The following is an 8,613-nucleotide window of genomic DNA, read 5'->3' on the forward strand; positions in this document are numbered from 1 at the left end:
CTATATCCTTGGAGCCAACCCATGAAGTTCTGAAAACAACAAATTAAAATATGTTGTAGGAAGTGAGTTAGGATAGCATTTAGGACTTAAGACAATACCAGTTTTGCTTATATATTCTTATTCATCAATATTGAGCCTAGCTACTCAATTCATTCATCCACAAAAACCCAAGAGATCACATATTGCAACCCAGGCTTATATACCTGGTATTGGTAATACACATAAGCACCCTCGCAACCTGAAAACCCTGAGCAGAGTATCATCTCATACCCAGCTTCTCAAACACCTCTAACTCACAAAACTGACCCTGAGATTAGAGTCTCTAGCATACAAAGAAAACCAAAAATTAATAAAATCTACAGAATATCAACATGTCAGTTCCTATAACAAATCAATCAAATACCGGGAACCAAAAAAGAAAAAGTCATTTCTTAAACATGAGTGAATATTGGCCCATGAAGGCCTCGAACCTGCGACCTTCGTGTCGTTAGAACAATGCTCTAACCATCTGAGCTAATAGGCCAATTATCAAAAATACATAGTTTTCTTTTATTTTAAAGGCACAAAGTTCAAATTTATAGTAGTCCTGTCTCAGGGTGGTTGTCTCTCCATAGAATACTGTCATAGCCACAAATACTGAGCAGCCTGAAATGACGTTTTCTTGAAATGTAATGTGAAATCATGCACCAAATGATAGTCTTATACTAGGTAAATTTATTTAGCAGTCTGGTTCATTTAAATACTAAGCCTCCCAACCCCCGTAGAAAATAATAAGAATAATAATAATAATACTTGGAAATTGATATAATGTGGTGTAAGAAAAATATATATAATCTTTAAGAAAACTAAAATAATAGTGCATATGAGCGACAACTTGATGTTAAACCAAAAAGTACACCCTTGTACTCGGTTAACCCTAGGTGGAAGGATTTAATGCACTCATTAAAAATAACACATGGAAATTAGTTCTGTTTGATGAACGGAAAAATTTGGTTGGTTGTAAATAGATTTACAAAATAAAATATAACTCGTGGAATGGTATAAAGCTAGATTGGTTGCTCAAGGTTTTCATGAGTAAGTTGGCATCGCTTTTCATAAAACCTTTAGTCCAGTTGTTAAACCAACTACTATCGACTTGTTCTTTCTCTCTCTCTTCTAGTTGGATTGTTTGACAACTTGATGTTAAAAATACCTTTCTTCATGGTTTTCTAACTAATGAAGTATATATGAAACAACCTTGTGGTTTCGTACATCCTACTTTTCCAAACCATGTTTGTAAACTAAACAAGGCAATCTATGGGTTAAAACAAGCTCCATGTGCTTGGTTTCATGTGCTTGGTTTCATAGATTCAGTAGCTTTCTTCTTTCCTTTGGCTTCCATTATAGCCAAATTGATACATCAATGTTCATTTATCACAGTGGGTCAGATATTCTTACACTTCTTCTGTATGTTGATGATATTTTTCTCATATATAGGAAATTCACTTTCTCTTCTTCGTTGCTTTATTCGTTTACTATTTGCTCAATTTGCTTTGAAAGATATTGGTGATATTCATTATTTCCTGGGCGTTCAAGTTACTCGTACTTCTGATCACTCTTTCTTATATCAACATAAATATGTTTAGGATCTCCCCCAAAAACTCTATCTTCACACACTGAAACCTGTTCACACTCCATTAATAGCTAAGACCACATTATCTCTAACTGATGGTGAATTATTAGCGGATTCATCTGAATATAGAAGTATGATAGGTGCTTTACGGTATCTTACAACGACAATGCTAAATATTGCTTTTGCTATTCACGTTGTATCTCGGTTTATGCATGCTCCTCAAACCACTCATCGACATGCTGTCAAAGTGGTAGAAATGTACTTTCAGCCAACTTCACACTTTCAAGGCCACACAGATCGTGATTTATCTCTTCGCAAGGCTACGGGCCCCTCTCTTGTTGTTGCATACTCGGATGGACTGAGCTGGTTGTCCGGATAGCTCACACTCCACCTCAGGCTATGCGATGTTTTTTGGTCCTAATCTTGTTTCTTGGTGCTCTAAGAAGCAACCTACTCTTTCTAAATCATCTACCGGAGTTGAATATCTTGCACTTGTGTATGCGATTGTTGAAACTATGTGGATTCGATATATTTCGGTAAATATTGCTATATATGTTCTTTTTTTAATTACAATCAGGATTAACTTGTTAAAACTGCGGTTTAATTTATGTGGCATTGCAAGAAATCATAAATTGTCATGGGAAATTCTTATCTGTAATAATAATAAGAATAGTGATAAATATTGATAGGAGAGTTTCTTTGAAATAAACTCATTTGACAATTTATTTATAAAAATTGACCCAACCCATTTTTTTAAAAAAAATTTGACCCGGTTTTAGCCACAAGCAATGCTGGCTGAAACTGGTTTGGTTTTAAAAAAACGCTATTTTCTAATTAATCGGGTTGACAATCCCGTTTAATTAGAAAGATACTTAAAATTGACGAGGTTGGGAACCCTGTATATTTTGAACTGTGGAACTATGCTTAAAATAGTAGGGGTTGGTAACCCCGACTATTATGAGCTAAGTTCGAAATAGTCGGTGTTGCCAACCCTGACAATTGTAGGAACTCATTTTTAAACCTCGCAAGTTTAAAAATTTAGTTAAATGTGTACAATAAATGCGATTGGTAATGACAAAAATCTTTGGTGATTGGAAAAAGTCTTATACGACACTTCCTCATTATCTTGATGCCATTAAAAGAATCAACCCTGAAAGTAAATACAAACTTATAACCTAACGCCTCGTTTGGTACGCGAGAATGGACATAAGTGAGAATGGAATGGAAGAAGGAATGGAATGGATTGTATGTGGGAATGGAATGGTCATTCCCATTCTCATGTTTGGGTACTTTTGTAGAATGAGGCTAGAATGAAAATCTCGTTCTCATTCCCATGTTTGGTATCACTTGTCCACAAGTGAGAATGGAATCGCATTTTCTAATAATGTCCTTACAACAACATATATTTTTAATAAGATAAAAATAAACATTAATGATAATAACTAAACAATTTTATTTATGCATATGTTATACTAATTTCTGTGCATGTTATACTATTGCGCATGTTATCTCTCAAGTGTATGTTCTATTTATATTTTTTAAACAATACTCACTATTTCTTAGTCTTAAAAAATTAAAGAAAAATAAATAAAAGATTATCGCATCTTTCATAGGTCCAAAAAAATATAAAGAATGATATCCACAGTTGATGCATATTGCATATGAAAAGGATGTCAGAATTACTAATATGGAAATCAGTTGATTAATAGGGGTATAATTAAAAAATAAATAACTGATTTGATTCTCTCTTGAATGGGAATGACCATTCCCTATCTTCTCACTTGGAATGCCCATTCCCACAAAAAGTGAGAATGGTCATTCCCTGGGAATGGTCATTCCAACATCTAAAAAGTTGGTTTGTTTGGTATGAAGGAATGGGAAGTGAGAATGCCATTCCATTCCACCCCATTCCCGTCTACCAAACGAGGCCTAAGTGATTCATTTGGGAGTTGAGTAGTTTACGCCTACATTATACACACCTAATCAAAAATTTGGTCTTGAGAGGTATAAAAATGAGTCACTGCAAAATTGTCGAGTTTAGAAAACCCCTGCTATTTCGAACTTAGTTCAGAATAGTTAGGGTTGTAACCTCTACTATTTTAAACCATGTTTAAAATACTAGGGGTTGGCAACCTTGACTATTCTGAACTAAGATCGAAATAGCCAGGGTTGTCAACTCCATCAATTTTAACTATGCTTTAATTGAATGAGGTTGCCAACCCCGATTAATTAGAAAAAAAACTTTTTTAAAATTGACATAGTTTTAGCCAACACTACTATTAAGGCTAACATGGTTGATTTTTGTAAATAAAAATGAATTGGGATGATTTTTATGAATAAATTGTTAAATGAGTTTATTTCAAAAATTTCTCCATATTTGTAATACTAATAAAATCCTGCAATGGTGCATCTTGGTTCATTATGCGATGATTTGGAAAAGATCCAACAACTAAATTTAAAAATATATCTCGGTCCATTATCTAATAAATATTTGGATTGGGGATAACTTGAGCAAAGGGAAGGCAGAGGACACATTATTCTTGTAAATTTACATATATTTCCTTACATTCACTTCACTTTGTTAGACTTCCCAAAAAGGGTGAAATAAATTTCCCTTCTTACTAATTTTTCAAATAACTTTTATATATTCACTTAACTTTCCTTAATTTATACTATATTCCCTTAACCTAACAAGGTACAAAACTGCAAATAAACCTACTTTTTATACCACAAACCTCAGTGAAAAAAAATTATAAAATCACTTTACGATTCTCAGAGGTGCTCCGTGATATCTTTCTCTTCTGTCTCCGAGATCATCCTCGAATGTCGACGACCAGGCGGAAACACGGCGGCATCTCCGCCGCCCGCCGCCGCTTCGCGAGTGAATGTGGCCCCCACGGCATCACCATGGCCGGCACCGGCAGTTTCTCAGTATCGAATCAAGAGGAGGAAGAAGAAGAGGACGAAGAGGAGGAATAACAGCGGAAGTGGACAAGATCAGCTTCAGTTCCCGCCATCAGAACTTCCCCTTTTGGAGCGGTATCTAATTGTTTTGGATTTCATGGCTTTAATTGCACTGTCCTAGGTTGTCCATGTGCTATGCACAGCAGGTATTTGTTGGTTTTACCCAGAGAGACTGAACTTTGTGGTATTGTGGGATTTGAGCTTATGATCGTGATACTTAGTGCCTTTAGCCAGTTTGAGAATTCTTAGATATCAATGGTTAGGGATTCCTCTATTTGGTCCTGACTCGAACTCCAAGTTGGATTTGGATTTGAAAGCTAGGCCCAATCCTGATAGTTTTGTTAGAGGCCAATTTGACTTGATGGGTAAGTCAGGGGTGTTTTCAAATAAGACATTCTATTCTAGTGTTTTTCAGCAAGGAGAGAGGGGGAGGCAATATTCTTGTAATCAGGGTTTAATAGAGGGTGTAACTAGGTTTAAGGGTATTGTGAGAGAGAGGGTTTCACCGTCTTTGTCCGTGCAATAGATAATAAGTTGGTGGTGATAGTGGATTGTTTTTAATCGCATGGGTTTTTCCTGTTGATAGTTTTCCATGTTAAACATTGTGTGTGATTTTCTTGATGCGTATTTGTGATTTTTGGTCTTTTGCAAGTTCCGAAAATCCTAACTGTTAGGATACACCCCAATAAGAACGCCTCTAACGGAGACGCAATACACAAAATAAAGGCACAAGATCAACCAGAGTACTCACAGATATACGTGGTTCACTCCTTCGGAGCTACTCCACGGTGCAACGACGACGCCAAATTCTTTTATATCCCAAAAGAATAGATCAAAGAGAACACCCTCTCTTGATCAGATACACTCCAAGAACTCTCACAATCTTTCTCTGTGTTTTCTCTCTTACTCTTCTATGAGAGGAGTTGTTTCTGGGATGAGATTTTCTTAAGAGTTTAGGGCCCTATTTATAGTGTTTGAGAAAATACTATGCACAAATATAATATTATCTGTAGGACATGTCACTAATAATAAAATATTTGTGGGACCCAGTGGGACCCGCCACCTTTTTCATTCTTCAAAGAAAATGACACCGAAATCTCATTTGTCTTTGTGGGGCCCACCTTTGTGGACCCCACGTTTTGTTTTGTTAGGCTAACAATCTCCCACTTGAAGATTTGATTGAGTATCAATCATATCTTCACACTTTTCTTGGTTGCATCATCTGGATGTTTTGTATCTTTGGCGTCTTGCACGGCCATCAGCATTCTCAACGGAGGCCATATGAGGCTGCACACAGCCTCACCTTCTCGAGCGGAACTGGCTTGGTCAGCATATCGGCTGGATTGTACCTTGTATCAATCTTCACAAGCTTGAACTCGTTCCTGCTTTGCCATCTCCGTATGGCATGGTGCTTCACGTCAACATGCTTGGTCCGAACATGGAATGCGTCGTTCTCTGACAAGTGAATGACACTCTGAGTGTCACAGTGGATGAAGTATTTCTCAAAGCTTACTCCAAGTTCGAGAAGAAAAGCCTTCAACCATAGCAACTCCTTTGCTGCCTCTGCTGCAGACACATACTCGGCTTCGGTTGTCGATAAAGCCACAGTATCCTGTAACTTGGATCTCCAACTTATCGCTCCACCACCCAAGATGAAGATGTAGCCGCTCGTACTCCTTCTCGAGTCTATGTCCCCTGTGTAGTCTGCATCACAAAAGCCCTCTAGCTGCAAATCTGTCCCGTCATACTCAAGATAACAGTCGGACGAGCTTCTCAAGTAGCGTAGAAGTTACTTGACCGCACCCCAGTGTTGTTTCCCTGGATTGCTCATGAAGCGGCTCATAAGTCCCACTCCTTGTGTAATATCTGACCTCGTACACACCATCGCATACATCAAACTCCCGACGGCAGATGCGTATGGTATGTTGGTCATGAACTCATGCTCTTCAGCAGTCTCTGGTGCTTGGGTCTTCGATAGCTTGAAATGGCTTGCAAACGGCGAGCCCACTGGTTTAGCTTTCTCCATGCCAAACTTTTCAAGAATCTTCTCAATGTAGGCCTTCGGAGACAACCTCAGCCTCCGTGCTGATCTGTCTCTAATGATCCTCATTCCCAGAATCTGGTTTGCTGGACCCAGATCCTTCATCTCGAAGCACTCGGAGAGACGTCCCTTGAGTTCTTAAATGCGGGCCAAGTCGGGCCAGGTTTCCGGAAAGGGAAATTGTACCCTTAATATGGAGGGCGGGACCACCTTGACGCTGAATGATGTTCGGCATGTATCGGATCTCAGGCGAAATCTTATATCAGTCGGGTAACTGACTGACTCCGGTTACAGAGTATCCTTCGAGCAGAGAAGCTGGAAGGTGTCTAAGGGTGCCATGGTGGTGGCACACGGCAAACGCGAAGGGTCTTTACATCGCCAACGGGAAGATCGACCACTTGCTTGCCGCAGGACAAGCATCATCATCATCATCCGTCGACTGCATGACTTGGCATCGATGACTTGGCCACATGAGCGAGAAGGGGATGCAGATTATGGTCGCGGGAGAGAGGCTTCCGGGTCTGAACAAGATCGATCTGACTTTCTGTGAAGACTGCATCCTAGGCAAACAAAAGAAGGTGAGCTTCAACAAGACCGGACCGGTTCCAAAACTGCAGAAATTAGAGTTGGTGCACACCGACGTGTGGGGACCTGCGCAAGTCTCATCTGTTGGTAACTCTCTTTACTTTGTCACTTTTATTGATGATGCTACTAGAAAGTTGTGGGTGTTCTTCTTGAAGCACAAGTCAGATGTTTTCATCATCTTCAAGAAGTGGCTTGCCTGTGTGGAGAATGAAACAGACAATAAGCTGAAGTGCCTAAAATCTGATAATGGAGGCGAGTATTGCAGCCAGGAGTTTGAGAACTTCTGCTCGTCTCGTGGGATTCGGAGACTAAAGACCGTCCCAGGCACACCTCAGCACAACGGAGTGACAGAGCGCATGAATCGTACTATCTTGGAGCGCGCCAGAAGCATGAGGATCCACTCCGGATTGCCCAAGAGCTTTTAGGCCGAAGCTGTCAATACTGCTGCATACTTGATCAACCGCGGGCCATCCGCGGCTCTCAGTTATGTGATACCTGAAGAGGCTTGGACCGAAAAGAAGCTGAAGCTAGAGCACTTACGAGTATTTGGTTGTGAAGCCTATGTCATGACCAATCCTACAGACCGGTCAAAGCTTGATCTAAAGTCAAAGAAGCTCTCTTTCATCGGCTATGGAGGAGATGAATATGGGTACCGTTTCTGGGATCACGATGCGCGCAAGGTGGTGCGCAGTCGTGACGTCGTGTTCCATGAGAATGCTGTGTATAAGACCAAAGAGGTGAGTGTGAGTCAGCTATCTCCCCCTTTTTTTCAGATATTGCTGACAGTGAGGACGGCGGTGAGATACCAATCAGTATAGAAGACGGAGAACAAGAGAACGTGCCGGATGCACAGCAGCAGGATCCAGCAGAGTTGTCGATCGCAATTCGCAAAGCTCCAAGAAATCCAAGGGTGCCAGAGAGGTACCTTTCCACCATGAATTATCTTCTCCTGACTGACAGTGGTGAGCCAGAGAGCTATGAGGAGGTACAGCAGACCGACAAAGCTCGGGGCGAGTGGGAGTCTGCCATGGAGGAAGAAATGAAGTCCTTGATGAAGAATGGGACTTGGGAGCTTGTAAAGCTTCCACGAGGGCGAAAGGCTCTTCACAATCGGTGGATTTATCGGGTCAAGGATGAAGCCGATGGACGGAGACGCTACAAGGCGAGGCTTGTAGTGAAGGGCTATGAACAGAAAGCAGGGATTGATTATTCTGACGTTTTCGCTCCCGTCGTCAAGTTGACCACGATCCGAACTATGCTGAGCATTGTAGCAGTTCAAGATCTCCACCTAGAACAGATGGATGTGAAGACGACATTCCTTCATGGAGATGATTTGGAGGAGATCTATATGCATCAACCAGTGGGCTTCGAGGAACGAGGCAAGGAGGGCCTCGTGTGTCACCTGCGCAAG

At 40.4% G+C, this 8,613-nt stretch overlaps 1 non-coding gene across 1 annotated transcript; it reads right to left on the bottom strand.

Moving 5' to 3' along the window:
- Nucleotides 450-523, bottom strand: TRNAV-AAC. The gene has a single exon. It is a non-coding gene; the product is annotated as a tRNA-Val (tRNA).

The sequence above is a fragment of the Asparagus officinalis genome, chromosome 1 (assembly GCF_001876935.1).
Source record: "Asparagus officinalis chromosome 1, Aspof.V1, whole genome shotgun sequence".
In the NCBI taxonomy this organism is placed as follows: domain Eukaryota; kingdom Viridiplantae; phylum Streptophyta; class Magnoliopsida; order Asparagales; family Asparagaceae; genus Asparagus; species Asparagus officinalis.